This window comes from Sus scrofa, chromosome 1 (genome assembly GCF_054392235.1).
Source record: "Sus scrofa isolate SSC_HxYL_T2T_F1_AM1 chromosome 1, Sscrofa_HxYL_maternal_Yorkshire_Landrace_v2.0, whole genome shotgun sequence".
NCBI classification, from domain to species: domain Eukaryota; kingdom Metazoa; phylum Chordata; class Mammalia; order Artiodactyla; family Suidae; genus Sus; species Sus scrofa.
Genome location: NC_139383.1, coordinates 266,913,359 through 266,928,266, shown reverse-complemented (window position 1 = coordinate 266,928,266; position 14,908 = coordinate 266,913,359). Strand labels below are relative to the sequence as shown.

Below are 14,908 nucleotides of genomic sequence, written 5' to 3'. Positions count from 1 at the left end.
CTGTCTACAGCAGACCAACCAAAGAAAAAGAGGACATTAAATATTGGGCAACCAAGAAAACAAAATCCCCCACTTCCCTTCAGAAAAACAATAGCTCTGGGATTGGCCCAGATTATCTCTAACATCACTTCCAATTCAAATCATCCTTACTTTTTTGAAATAAAATGTAGCATCTAAATATCCCCAGATTGGGTGAATCAGCAGTAACTTTGTATGAAAGTCACTGGAAAGAGAAGGCACATTCTTTAGAAGTGTCATCTGAGTGTTTTCTCAGCAGTTTCTGCAATCTTCCCCCTTTGGGGGGCATCTGTTGCCCACCTCATTAATATTTTCTGCCTTGCTGTTGACAGCCCATTTTTTATAAGACTAGAAGGACACAGTCTCATCTAAGACCCAAGGGGGTTGAAAGAGCCTTCTTCAAATATGGCCCCGACTCAGCAAGCGAGTCACCTTCCCCAAATTCCTAGAGCTTGAGCTATGGTTTATCTCTCACCCCTTGCTTTTGGCAGTGGAAGAGGAGGATGTGGTCAGGATCGCAGAGGCATTACTCAGAGCCAGTTTGGTCCAGAGGAAAGAAATAAGACGGAGATCTATTCCTGCATGGCTCCATTTCTGTCTGGAAAAGATTCCCAGAGGACTGCCTTCTGGACCTTGGCCTTAGTTAGGAGCTGGCTGACCAGGAGGATTTGAACACAGAACTCCCAGTCCTGGCCTTTCCCCATGAGTAAGTGGAAAAGGAGTCATGAGAGAGCAAACAACCTCTTCCTTGGGAACAAAGTTCAATATAGTGTCTCAGGTTCACTGGGTACAATTTTGTAAGCGAGGGAGCATCTGCTTCGAATTGAAGTAGCATCTGTATCCTTTATACCCTGACTATCTCTTTATAGCAGAGGACCAGAGAAGGCAACTGCCCTGGAGGAGCTAACAGTCTACTGGCTGAGATTCATAAGTGTGTTTCGAGAATCCAGCAAAATGTGAAATGCTGTGATGGAAGCAAATGCAAGGCATAGCATCTAATAGAAACCAAGACAAAGGGAATCAGGGATGGCTTCCTCAAAAAAATCCAGTACCTAAGTCGAGCTTAAGGAATAGACTATAATAGCTCAGTGAAGGATAAAGGTCAGAAAGGTATTCTGAGATGAGCAGATAGCATAAGAAATGGGTCTGATGTGTAAAGCTGTCCAGGTGCACTCAGAGGAAAATGCAAGGGGATCGATATGAACTTGGTTATGGCGGGAGAGAAGGGACGAGGTAGAGCAGGTGAATATGGAAAGATCAGCGGCAGTAAGTCCTCAAGAGTCGTACATGCTACACTGAACAGCTTGGTCCTTGTCTTCTGGATAACAGAGAATCCCTGATAGGTTTTGGACATTTGTCTTTAACTCTTCTTTCTGTGGTATATGAAACACATTCAGTACTACAAAATTCGGGATATAAAGCTCTTGGCTCTCAGCTGTTGCAGTGCTTCAGATGAGAGACAGCAGCTGAATCAGTGTCAAGTCTGGAAAAAAAGAAATAGGCTGAAGGAATATTTGAGGCCTAACTACAGGATTGGTGATAGATTGGCTGTAGTGTTTTGTGGGGAGAATAGCATTAAAAATAAGGCCCAAGCTGATTTGCTAAAATGTTTCCCTTTTTGTGACTCAGATTAAAGTTCAACCAACACTTATTGAGCACCTGTGAGCTTCGTAACCTTGAGTATACATGAGCACATTTCACCTCCCAACAAACAGCTCTATGCAACAACAGGTAAGGTAATGGAATCTTAAAGAAAAAACCAAGTTGTTTAAAATGAGCTAGTAGCAGAAGTAGTAGTTGGTGTTTGTTTTGCAGAACAGATGGACTTTGCTGGAGTTCTAAATCACTGAAATGTAGTGTGGAGGTTTCAGCAGAAGGAGAGGGCTATGCTTCAAAGTTGGGGATATAAAGTTCTTGGCTCTCAGAACTGTATAAACTCAAAATGCATATTTAAATTGATTCCAAGGAGAAGCATGGTGAGATAAAGACGATAGCTTCTATAGACAACTATCTTTGTGTCACCCACCCGAGTGGTTAAGTTTTTTTTGTTTGTTTGTTTTGTCTTTTCTTGAGCTGCTCCTGCAGCATATGGAGGTTCCCAGGCTAGGGGGTCTAATCGGAGCTGTCGCCACCGGCCTACGCCAGAGCCACAGCAATACAGGATCTGAGCCGCGTCTGTTACCCACACCACAGCTCATGACAACACCGGATCCTTAACCCACTGAGCAAGGCCAGGGATCGAACCTGCAACCCCGTGGTTCCTGGTCGGATTCGTTAACCACTGTGCCACGATGGGAACTTGGCGAGTGGTTAAATTTAGAGACCTCCAGACCACTGGGTTTTTTTTTCAACCTAACTAGCACATTGGAATTATCTAGGTGGCCTGAAAACACACTGCTTCCTGTGCTCCAGTCCAAAAGACTCCGATTGAGTTGTTTTGGGGTACGGCCTGGGCATCAGGATATTTAAAATCTGCAGGTGATTATCCTGCATAGCCAAGGCTGAGACTCACAAAGCCATGCTGCAAATCAAGAGCGAATTAAAGTTCCCTGCTGAACTCTGTCCCCATCCTGTCTCCCTTCTGCCTGAGATAGCCTGACTCACATGTGTGTTTTTCCCAGCATAGCCCTCTCCTTCTGCTGAAGCCTCCCCACTGCTGGTGGTCCCATGTTCTTGGCACAGATGGATATGCTACCTAATTGCCTGCTTATTTGTCAAGTGGTTGTCCCCAGCAGATGTTCCCATGTGGGAATCTGAAGGCCAGCTTCTGTACACAAACAGCGGATTGCATCACTGTTCTGCTTTTGATCTAGTCCTGATGGGGCATCACCCAGGCCATGAATGATCTTCCAAAACTGACCTGAACATGAATTTTCTGATCTCCCTTTTTCATCCCAAACCCTTTCTTTTCAAACCTTAGTGGTTTTAGGAGCTCTGCATGGGTGTTCTTGGATTTCTTTCTCCCTCTGTTTTCTTCTTCTCTTCTTCCTCCTCCCCCTTCTCCTCTTCCTCCCTCTCCCCCTCTTCTTCCCTCACCTCTCCCTCCTCCTCCTCCTTCTTCATGCTATTGTTATTGATCTTTCTATATGAATAATGGGATTCAGCAGAAACATCGGTGTCTTCATGGTACAAACATGCTAACTGAACTTGGTCAGAATCTGGATACAGCCATTCAAGGACAGAGCTGAGTTTTAGCTGAGACCTCTGTTATCATGTACTCTCTACTATACTCAGACTCACCGAAATATACATGGGTTCAAAGCCTGTCTCTGAAACCTCTAGCTGTGTGGCTTTCCACAAATTACTTCACCTCAACTTGCAAGGGAATGATCATCCATGTCTCTTAGCATCATTTAAAATTCATCATTAGTGAATTGTTAAAAGACTATGCACAAAGTACATAGTGCCACGTTAAAGTTGTTTAAAAAGGTATGAAAACATCATAGAAAATGGTTAAGGATGATTAAATGCACAATCATATGAGTTAGATATTCCTTAAATTTAAACCCTCTTACTGCTACTCTTCAGCAGAGTTTCCTTGGTCAGGTTGCTTTATTTCTTTCAGTCTCAATTTCTTCATTTTAAAAACAAGAATATTGTCCAAGTCTATGATTTTCTTTTCTGTGGAAAGGTTCATTTGTGCCATATATTAGATTCTAGATAGAGGTGATATCATATGGTATTTGTCTTTATCTTTCTGACTTACTTCACTCAGGGTGAGAGTCTCTAGTTCCATCCATGTTGCTGCAAATGGCAATATTTTTTTCTTCTTTTCTGACTGAGTAGTATTCCATTGTGTATATATATCACATCTTCTTAATCCATTCATCTGTCTATGGACATTTAGGTTGTTTCCATGTCTTGGCTATTGTGAATAGTGCTGAAATGAACATATGGGTGCATATGTCTTTTTCAAGAAAGTTTTGTCTGGATATATGCCCACGAGTGGGATTGCTGGGTCGTATGGTAGTTCTATGTATAGTTTTCTAAGTACCTCCATACTGTTCTCCATAGTGGTTGTACCAGCTTCCATTCCCACCAACAGTGCAGGAGGGTTCCCTTTTCTCCACACCCCCTCCAGCATTTGTTATTTGTGGACTTACTAATGATGGCCATTTTGACTGGTGTGAGGTGGTACCTCATAGTAGTTTTGATTTGCATTTCTTTAATAATCAGTGATATTGAGCATTTTTTCATATGCTTGTTGGCCATCTCTATATCTTCCTTGGAGAAATGTCTGTTCAGGTCTTTTGCCCATGTTTCCATTAGGTTGTTGGCTTTTTTGGTGTTAGAAAATTGACAGAACACTGTAAACCATCTATAATGGAAAAAAATAAAAATTATTATATTAAAAATGTGCAATAATAAAGGAGTGGTTTATAAAATAAAAATAAATAAAAACAAGAATATAAATAATGTTAACCTCACATGGTTGTCATAATATTGAGTGTTTATTACACAGCCTGGTACACAGTGAGCATTAGGGATAACGATGACTATTAAGGAAGATGATGAGAAAGAAGGAAAAGGTGGAAGCAAAAGAAAAGAACAAGACAACTGTGTTTCTATCAGTTAGAAAGAACACAGCATGAGGAGTCAAGATCCCTAATTTTTTTTTTTTTTTTGTCTTTTTGTCTTTTGTTGTTGTTGTTTTGTTGTTGTTGTTGTTGCTATTTCTTGGGCCGCTCCCGCGGCATATGGAGGTTCCCAGGCTAGGGGTTGAATCGGAGCTGTAGCCACCGGCCTACACCAGAACCACAGCAACGCGGGATCCGAGCCGTGTCTGCAACCTACACCACAGCTCACGGCAACGCCAGATCGTTAACCCACTGAGCAAGGGCAGGGACCGAACCCGCAACCTCATGGTTCCTAGTCGGATTCGTTAACCACTGCGCCACGACGGGAACTCCAAGATCCCTAATTTTTAATCTTACCTCTGAAACTAACTTGCTATGTGATTTCTGATAAACTCCTTTTTGTGTCTATGCTTTAAGGGTCTGATGAGGAAGACCAGATGGTCTTTGAGCATCTTTTCCTACTGTGATCTTCTGTATCTCCGAAAAACGCTTCACTCATCCCTCAATTCTCCCATTAGCCAAAGGGTGTGGCATGCCAGGGTCCTTCTGGCTTCATAAAATCGTCTGCCTTTTCTATCTCCTTCCTTGTTTTCCTAGTTTTTGTGGTGTGGACTCAATCACACTGCCTGTGAGTCTGCGGAAGGAGTCAGCCTCCCTCTCCTAAGACCCTTTTCTTAGATGGGGGAGAAGGACCTAAGGACCCAGCCTTGGAGATGAACCATTGAGTGCTTTCAGAGATAAGCACGAGCTCCCTCTGAGCAGGCAGGGCTGTCAAGTGGAAACACTGACAGCAGCCTTGGTTCCAGCCATGTAAATAGTATTACTGCAAAAACATATATTTAGCATCTATGACATCAGCTTGATTTACCTTGATTAACGGAGCAATTTGCTGTACATTTTTCCAAATGCTGTAATCAATTAGAACTCAAAATAGATTAGAAAACCCTCTATGGTGTGGCCACGGTCCAAAAAGCCTAATCCATCATAAAATATATGTATGTATCCTTTTCCAACCATGCAGTGGATAAAAATTTGTGTCTGGGAGGAACTTGGAGTGGCTCAAGTTTGTACAGTTGGGGACCAGGCACTTTTGCCTTCAGTCATTACTAAAGGCAAATCAGGGGAAAAGGATATTTGTAAATACTCCACTTCTGTGTAGCTTCCCGACATCTCCCTCCTTATAGACTCTTCCCTGCCTAACCCCACAATATGTTTACAGACTGACTATAGACCCATTGTAGCAACAGGATAGGTTCTAACCCTTTAGAATGGCATTGACAGCCTTTTAAAATCTGGTCCCAAATTACTCTTTCAAATCCATCTCTTCACATGTCCCTCTGCAGGTACTCTATCCTCCTCAGAGTTCCTCCCAAGAATACCTCTGCTTCCTTATAACTCTGTGTTTGCTCTTAGGGTTCTCTTAGCTTGTACTAGAATAAAGACCTGTGTTTACTGAGTATTCATGGTAGATGAGGCACAGTGCTAAAATGTGCATGGTACATTATTGCCCTTAATCCTCTCACCCCCACTTAAGACCTGAGAGTTTAAAACACTTGCCTGCAGGTATACACAAGTAAGGGGTGATGCTAACATCAAACCAAGTTCTTTCTTCCTCTCTTACTGTATCATTCCTTCATTTTCACTTTCCTTTCTCCTTACTTCTTCCCCATACCTCAATAGTATTCCTTTGTCTAGGAGGGAAGTTATTTCTTAGACTTAGTGGCAAGTAGATGATAGGGGCTACATTTAATTCATAGATTAAGTTAATCCATATCCAATCTATTCGTTCTATAATGACTGCTTGAGTTGCTCCTCTCGGTAGACTACTCTCCTAGTCCCTGTGTATGGCACAGTGGGATGGAGTGTTGTTTGAGGAATGGGCATAATAAAGTGCCAGTTGACCAATGATTTAGGATTGAATTTTGGATCTTTTACTAATCATGTATAGAGTTTGGAGTCTGTCAGAATATACACTGCATTCTTAATGATTAGGAATGATGCTATATTAATACATGGCCATCAGTATCAACTGAATTGATTTGAAGTCATGAAAGTGCTTTATCAAGAGCTGTTTATCCTACCTGGCCCCCTGACCACAAGGAGCTCATGATCTAGTAGCTCACACTTTAAGTTGCATGTAAAAGTACACAATAAAGTACAAAGCAGTGCAAGTTCCTGTTAATTTTGAGCCAGAGTTAGAGGAGAGCTGACATAACGTTGTTGAGATTACTGCCTGTCTCTTCCTGACTTCCCCGGGGGCTTCGCCAAATGCTCCAACACTGGATGTATTGGAGCAGAAGCACCAGACTGGATGTAGGAGCCTTGGGCTCTGACCCCAGCTCTACTCCTTACAGACATTAGTAAGTAAACCCAACCACTTGTGGCCTCAGTTTCTTTATCTTTAAAAAGAGGATATTAAACCCCTGACTTCATGAGATTGCTATGTGGAGCAAATAAAACTGTCCACATGGAAGGGTCTTGTAAACTGTAAAGAAATGTATCTGTATGGGGGGATGAACAGGATTGACTTGCATTCTTACAGGAGCACAAAGGCATGTGAGGGCTGAGCTTTGAGGTTCTCAGGGGACTCCCCTCCAAAAGTCTGCAATTTAAAGCCCAGTGGTTTATCCTGTTTTCACAAATCCTCATTCATCTTCTTGACCTGACACTTAGCGAATGGACCAGATTTGCCTCCAGTCTACTGCTTTGCATATTCTTGGCAGAAAGGACATTAGAGAGCCACGAAGCCTCTACCCTCCTCCCTCAACATTCACCACTGTCTTAATGAGGAGCCTCACCTGCAGAGGGTAGGAACTTACCTTTCCTGCTTCCCCGGCACCCAGCCCAAGGCCTCACCTATTGCATTAACTGTCTGTTGAATAAGTGAATGAAAAAATGAAATGACCTGTTCAGGATTTCCTCAGAACCTAACATAGTGCCTGATCCATAATAAAGCGTGTATCTGTTTGTTTATCAAATGAGTTTAGGAATAAACGGTCTTCCAGCAAATTGGTAGTTGCTCTGGGATGCTTACCTCTTATCTTGCAATTCATTTCCCAGTACATCGCAAGTTAGTATTCATCCTGGCTTGCATCTGCGACGAACTGACCTGAGTTTGTGCATTTTGTGGAATTACCTACAATTCCAAACCATTAGAAGCAAGGGACCATGTCTTCCGCTGCTGTGTCTTTTGGAACATGGGCCTCGGAACTGGTCCCCCAGTAGGTAATCAATAAATATATCTTGATTATTTGAACCTGGACAAATTAAAGGAGCTATCTGGAGTGTGACTTCTGAGGAAGAGACTGGGTAGGAAGTGCTTTGTGTGGTCTGATAATGTATTTATTTATGAGACTAAATGTTTATCTAAGCCTCCAGAAGATCTCTGGCTTCATTTTGGTGTCTGTGTGCATTTGTGTTATTTTCCATGGTCACAACTGGGCTACAGCTGGGCTACAGAGTCATAAACAATTTTTATAAATTTGGTTTACCCCATGACAAGAAGTGGGAGCAACCCGAAACCTTCAAAAAAAATTCTTCGTGGAGTCTTGAATACACCAGCATCCAGCTAGTTCAAATAGGGTTCAAGTAAGCACGACAACTTCACGAAAGCTATTTATGATCAACACAATAAAACCTCTCTACCCATTCAGGCACTGGGCATCTGAGCTGCAGTTGTTTGTCTTTCAGTCTCTTCTTCGACAGCATTCAACGTCAGGTAACTTGGACAGCTTCAACCACCACTGCCAGGGACAAGCAAGCCTCCCTTTTTGTTTCCCTGGCATATTCCTTTGCCATTTTCTGAGACAAATCAGTGGTCCTAATTCATTCTGAAGAGCTGAGCCAAGTTCTACACCAGCATCTAAAATGTCTTACTGCATGTTTCTTAGAAGCCAGATCCTGGCTTGCATTTGTTACTAACTGATTTAAGTTTGTGCATTTTGCCTCTATACCTGCAATTCCAAATCATGAGAAGCAAGGGACATGGTTCAGCACATCTTATTGCTTAGGACACATCCTTCAGAATGAATACCACATAGTTTGGAAAGTCACTCTCCTGAGGTGGTGGAGCTGCAACTGGCAGACCATTGATTCATCAATCTGTTTATTGCCTAGGCACTGACTAAATCAACCAGGGCCAAGAGCTAGGGTGAGAGGTAAAAGTTAAGATCTGTGCCCTGAAGGAGCTCTTGTCCTGGCATGAAAACTGAACCCTGAGTATCCATTTCAGTGGCACCAGTACTCGTTGACCCTGAAGAGGACACATGGTCCTCTGGAAGCTGAGAGGGAAGGGTGGATGATAGGGGGGAGGCAGACAGGGGCAAAGACTTGGAACTAGAAGGCTCTGAGGAACAGGTAACCCTTGAGCTGGTCCAGATGTGTGTGCACACACTCCTAATCAGATATAAATGAGGGAGGGAGGTGGGAGCCGAACCCACCTGTTCCCCGTGCCTCCTCGTTCCTATGAAGTCCACAGGCACCAAGCGTCAGCCCTCTCCAGGCTACTCTTAGAAAAGCAGTAGTAACTAAAATCGCTGTGTGCAAGTACCATTTGAGGTACTTCACATTAGCTACTCACCACAAAGGCATACGAGGAAGGTATTATTCCCGTGTTCGTGGATGTGGGAACTGCAGCTGAGATAAAACATGAGCCATTCGTCCAGCATCACAGAGTTAGTCCATGGAGCAGCTGGGCTCCATCCCAGTTCTCTTTTACTCCTTAACCCACCTTCTTAAACACCCCGCTGACCCAACCTCCTCAGTCAGGTGGTTTAATTGTTCTATGGCAGAAGGAAGGTAAAGAGAGAAGGGAGTTTGTGGAAGCATATGGGGCTGTGTCTCCTTGGATCTGCGCATACGCTCCCCTAACTGTTCTTTCATAGGACGGAACTCCTGGTGCCCGTCACCTGAGCCCCAGATCAGAGGAGGCTGAGGAAACTACCACTGGCACGTGCTAATTCTGCCCCAGCTTGCACTCAGCTGTTTTACTGCACTGGCTCAGGTTATCCGTACAAGAAGCCTTCGGACCACCGATTATCTCCTTCAGTGTGTGGACGAGACATCCTAAGTCTTGTGTCATTTCAGGGTTTGCTCAATTCCTTACAGCCAGTCCCTACCAAAGCCAGGATTCACAAGTAAAATATTTCCCTCCTTCCCCTTCCAAGTCCATTTTCTTTTTACTCCTTTCTTCTGTAGACTCTAAAGTGTCCTAGAATCGATGGCGTAAGGATCATGATGGAAAAGGAAAAATAAGAAAGGGTAGGGAGGAAGAAGAAGGAAAGGAAGACACAGATGGGAAAAGGAGGAGGAGGGAAGAAGGAGGAGAAATGACCGTCAGAACGGGCCTGCACGCAAGTTATGCACGCGCGCCAGGGACTGAGGAATACTCACCAAGATAGGACACAGATGTAAACATTCAGGGGACATGTCCTGACCTGGATTTTGAACAAGGACCATAGCATGCGAGGGAGCAACGTTTTCAGTGTTGGGAGATGCCAAATTGGACACAGGAGAGAAGGCTGCATGACTAACCTGGAGTCGCGATGGACTTGGTTATTGCACAGCAATTTGCTGAAATACCCTCGGCATGACTCCATGGTCTTACCCGGCACATCCACCCCCTTTGTTTATTGAATTAAATGATGAATAAAAGGTTCAGTCTTTTTCTCTCGGCCTCGGGGATTTATTAGTCAAATAATAATTGCCCTCACCTCAAGTTATGTTTTCATTGTATTTGTTACGTGTCTTCTGGGCTCCAGCTTCCCTGGATGAGGTCTGCATCTCTGCAAGATCCGTTAAATCCCCCTCCTTTGCTGACAGCGAGCAGCTCCGAAACAAACAAAAAAGCCTTGAATCTATAACACGTTTCCCTGCCTCCTTCCGTCCTTTTCCTCTCCTCTCTAACCCCTCCCCCTAGAGAATGCCAGAGAAATAAAAATAAAGTCGTAATTAAGAAAAGGACTAAGAATAAATTCCATGCATTTAACCAAAGTTCCATCTCTGAGCCCAGGAGGATTGGCGCATAGCTGTGGCTGTGCTAGAGGAAGCGCTCAGGGGACTCATGCTGTGCTTTCAACACAAATACAGCTCATAAGGAATAGTTTATCACTTAAACCATCTCTTTAATTCTGCAGAGTAAAGGCAAGACCTCAGAAAGGGCCCAGATACCACCACCACTGCCACTGGGGTCTCCCATTTCTGGAGTCCCTCTGGTCCAAATAGCTCAGAGCAATTCACAAACATTTATTGACAAAACCCCATGACCCATCCCCCAAGTGAATACTTTAATATCCCATTCTGCAGAGGGCAAAATGGTAACATGAAGAAGTTCAAGGCTCTTGGCTGCCTGCCATGAGGAGAAACCGAAAGAGTGGCTGGACTCTGAAAGAAAAGCATCGCCAGGTGCACAGTGGATTATTCAAGAAATGTGGTGAAAAGAGCAATGGGCTGGAAGTCAGGAGACTGGGCTCTGATCCCAGCTCTGTCACTCACTCACTGGGGGACCTTGCCTAAGTCACCTCCCCTCCCTGGGCCTCAGTCTCCCCAACTATGAAATGAAAGCTTCACCTGGAAGACCTTAAAACCCCTTCTTGCTCTGAAATTGATGGAGCTCTGTATCCCTCAAGCCAGAGCACTAGGCAGGCTTGCTTATCACTGGGACACCTAAACCACATAGCATTCATTCCCGCTGGAAGGATTCCTCCACGGCCTTTCCAAATCCAACCCTCCATTCAAGGCCTGGTTCCACCTCCCCTCCTGCTGGTGGTGATCCTTGACGTGTTACCACCCATAGGAATTCTGAGAACACTTGATTACTTACTTTCCCAATAAATCCTTGCTAAATTACCCAATTATGTGTAGCTTTTTTTTTTTTTTTTCCCCTTTGGCCACACTCATGGCATAATGAAGTTCCTGGGCCAGGGATTGAAACCAAGCCACAGCTGTGACCTATGCCACAACTACAGCAATGCTGGATCCTTAACCCACTGCACCACTGGAGATCAAACCCATGCCACCACAGAGACAACACCGGATCTCAACCCTCTGTGCCACGGTGGGAACTCCTGTGCAGCTTAATCTTTAATGCATCTGCTTTCATCTGCCCAGTGAGACAGTAAGGATCTTAAACCTTCAATAGCTATTAATGGGTGCCTTTTCCTCATCTACCAGGGTTTTTAAACCCTGCTAGTACATGTGAAGGGAGGGAGGTGGTTTGTAATGGGTAGGCCCAGTTCAGTGCAGTGTAATTCCACTTGGCAATTAATTCGCAATCATCTACTCTTGGCCAAAAAACTCTACTAGTGTCTAGAGTGGTAAAGATCTCTAATATTTGTTCTGGATCAGGCAAGGAGAAGGGCCACCATGATACATTGAGATGAGCTCAAGAGTGGCAACGTGTATGAGAAATAGAGGGTATGAGGCACGTGAGCAGCAAAAAGGTTGATGACAGCTCAGATTTCTGGTGAACTTACTTTACCTGAGACCCTAAAGTGAAAAAAGTTAGGACAAAGATTTCCACCCTGATGGGATTTCATAGCCCTAAGTTTATTTGGTTCTTGTTGGGGGAGGTGGCTGCATCCAGGGAAAACTTATATTAAACCCCGTTTTAAAGGATAATGCAGTCAGCATGCACATAGTTTCCAAACTAATGGATACCAAGGTGTAGACTGGCTTTAATGAAAAGTAGGTCATTTAAGATGATGCCCTGGCAACTCCTAGAGGCACCTTTCTCCCCTCCCTGGCTTGGTTTCCTTACATAGAAAGAGGGTGGTCAGATGAGATGATCCCAATCCTCCCTTCCAGCTCTGATGTTCTGTACCTGCGACACAGATGCTGTCTCCTCTCTTGCTTCCCACAACACTCACCCTTGGACACTGCAAAAGAGGCCGGGAGGGAGCGAGGGAGAAACGGAGTCTCCCTGCAGGGACTGCGAAATGTGGGGGAGGTGAAATTCAGAGACAGTCAGGAAAGGAAAGGACTAGCAGTCCGGGAACCGTCATTATCCATCTATTGCATAGGATGGAAGACAGGTTTTTAATTCAATGCAGCGACGTGAGTAGGATACTGATAATCAGAAGTCTTGGGTTCAAGTTCTTGCATTTTAGTTGCACAGCTTAAACATTCTTAGGCATTCACTTCCTCTGTCGAGCTCCATTTTTCCTCTGTAAAGTGGAGCAAAGAACCCTGACCCTGTGCGTTCAGGTGTGTTGAGTAAAATAATTGCGAGAGATGTGCTTTGTAAACCAGGCCAAGGACGGTATTCTAGACATGTGAAGCAGGCCATGGGGGATGAATTTGGGGTAAGGAGTCAACTCATCCCCTGGGGTAGCCTGTGCTCTCCTCATACCAGCTGTGAGCCTACCAATATTCTGAGTCTCCTTTCACAAAGCAGTAAGCAAAAGCCACGAAGTGCTGGTGGGCTCTGGCAGGCCCATCAATCTCTACAACTCAGAGAAAAAGCTGCCAATAATTCCCAATTCACCCTGGAGCAGAGACACACATAGCACTGTGATTGCTCATGGCCATAGAGGGGCCTCAGCTAGTGAATGTATACAGGGCTGGTCTGCATTTTTAAGCAAGATAACTAAGCCTCCAGAGTTCACCCAGAATATTTAAAAAAAAAAATCTTTACAAGTCTCTGAGTCTCACAAGCTGGGATTTATGTCAAGATTTAGGTCTGTTGATGCAAGAAGGTAAAATTTTACTTCATAGAGAAGATGGACACCAGAGTAAACCAAAGCTAGGGTATTGGCACCATCTAGTGGGCATATGTGGCCACTGCACCCACCAGAGGGGATAAAGGTGAGCAGAGAAAAGGGTACTCTCTATGCCTGGGGAAGGTTCTGCAGTGGCAACAGCCTCTATAGGAGGGAACTTTCGTCGGCTGCTCTGTTAGTGAGCACGGGTCAATACATCAATATCACAGCTAATGGCATCCTGCGATGTTAGATTAAGGAAACGATCCTGTCAGGAACCACACGTGGGCTACTTTCAAACTCTATGCCTCTGGGCACGTCGCTTATGCTCTCCAGCCCTCAGCTTCTTGGCCTGTAAAATGGGAATAATAATACCTGATTCAGGAGGTTGATGACGAGGTGATATTATAGCATTTTCCGTAGGCACTTATAAAAGAGTCTAATGGGGAAAATGAGAATCCATTGGGTGTCTACCGACTTGAGGCCAGCTACTTCACATCCCTCATCCTCTTTCTGTCTTGACACAAGTAGCCATCAGAACCTTAGGTTTCTGAATAAGAAACTGAGGTTCAGTATGAGTTAGTGACAAGTCCTAGGTCACAGAGCCTATAGGTCACACAGAACTGGGGGTTGAGCACAAGTTTGATATGTTCCAAACGTGTGTCGATTTGGAACTACTGGTTCCACTGCACCAGTTAGTAGACACACAGAGTTTGCTTTATCCTCCTTCTTCTCATTTTTCTTAAGATGATCATTTGGGCATCGTCCTGTCCCTGGCTTTGTGCATGCATTAGTTTACTCAATGAGCTGGTCGGTATCCTCACTTTCTCTGGACAGGTGGAGAAGCTGAAGCTCAGAGAGCCTAAATAATGGAACAGACATCAGCAATGAGTGAGGGTGGGATCTGGGCTTTCTGAGTGCAGACCTACAGCTTTAATCCACCCTCTCCTGACTCATTCACTCATCCTTCGTCCCTAATTGTGAAGTATGTTTCTGTTTATATTTATATCCCAAGAGTTCTGTGTTTATTTAAAGACATCTGCACTTATTAAGGCCCCTTGCTCATCTAATTGTGATCTGTATTCCAGCCCAGCTGAGGGTTAGCTTTCGTGTACAAAGCTCCCCTGCAGCTCAGAGAAGAGTGACCTGCCTCTTGGGGACGTGAGGACAAGCTGGCTGGATGGAGAGGTCAGTTCTGAGTCCACTGAGGGGTCATTACTCTATGGTTAGCTTTATAAAAGGAGACTGGGGTTCTTACAAAGACAGCTACTGGGAATGGTTAGCAAGAGAAACACAGAGGCCACTCATGTTTCTTTTAATCACTGTACTACATGCCTAGAGGGGCCCAGAGATACAGAGCGCCCAAAACCAGTTTGCTCCAAGTTGGAAAAAGAGCAAACTCCCTTCACGCCAAAATCCTGATAGAACTAGACATTTTGCTCAAACCCCGAGAGTCCTATCCAGAGAGATGAAATGTACCCACGGTGTAAAGAACCTGCTCTGTCTGGCCGTTGCTTCCCTCTAGTGGTCATATTGCTTTCAAGCAAGAAGATGCTTATGAAGGCGTCTCAGAATTAAGAATCTCAATATGAAAGCAGGCTGCTGTTTCACCAAGGT

General features: G+C 44.3%; 1 protein-coding gene across 2 annotated transcripts in view; it reads left to right on the top strand.

The window, feature by feature from the left end:
* The window catches only part of LOC146407170 (uncharacterized), a 391,157-nt gene that overhangs the window by 194,837 nt on the left and 181,412 nt on the right, over positions 1-14,908 (top strand). Inside the window, exons 3-5 of one of the 2 annotated variants that reach the window (XR_014825954.1) lie at positions 510-724; positions 1,648-1,749; positions 14,380-14,479. The gene's annotated coding sequence lies outside the window, so the exon portion shown is untranslated. The remainder of the gene's footprint in view (positions 1-509; positions 725-1,647; positions 1,750-14,379; positions 14,480-14,908) is intronic. The other variant, XR_014825955.1, reaches the window with a different exon arrangement.